The following is a 262-nucleotide window of genomic DNA, read 5'->3' on the forward strand; positions in this document are numbered from 1 at the left end:
TGAGGTTGAGGCAATAATAATAATAATAATAATAATAATAATAATAATAATAATAATAATAATAGGAAGAAGAAGAAGAAGAAGAAGAAGAAGAAGAAGAAGAAAGAAGAAGAAAAAAGCTAAAATCAACAAATAAACCTGAACTTAAGTCCATCCAGGCAACACTTATAAATTCAAAATCATTAAAAAAATGATGTGTCATTTACTATAATAATAATAATAATAATAATAATAATAATAATAATAATAATAATAATAATAA

The sequence above is a fragment of the Macrobrachium rosenbergii genome, chromosome 9 (assembly GCF_040412425.1).
Source record: "Macrobrachium rosenbergii isolate ZJJX-2024 chromosome 9, ASM4041242v1, whole genome shotgun sequence".
Taxonomy (NCBI): domain Eukaryota; kingdom Metazoa; phylum Arthropoda; class Malacostraca; order Decapoda; family Palaemonidae; genus Macrobrachium; species Macrobrachium rosenbergii.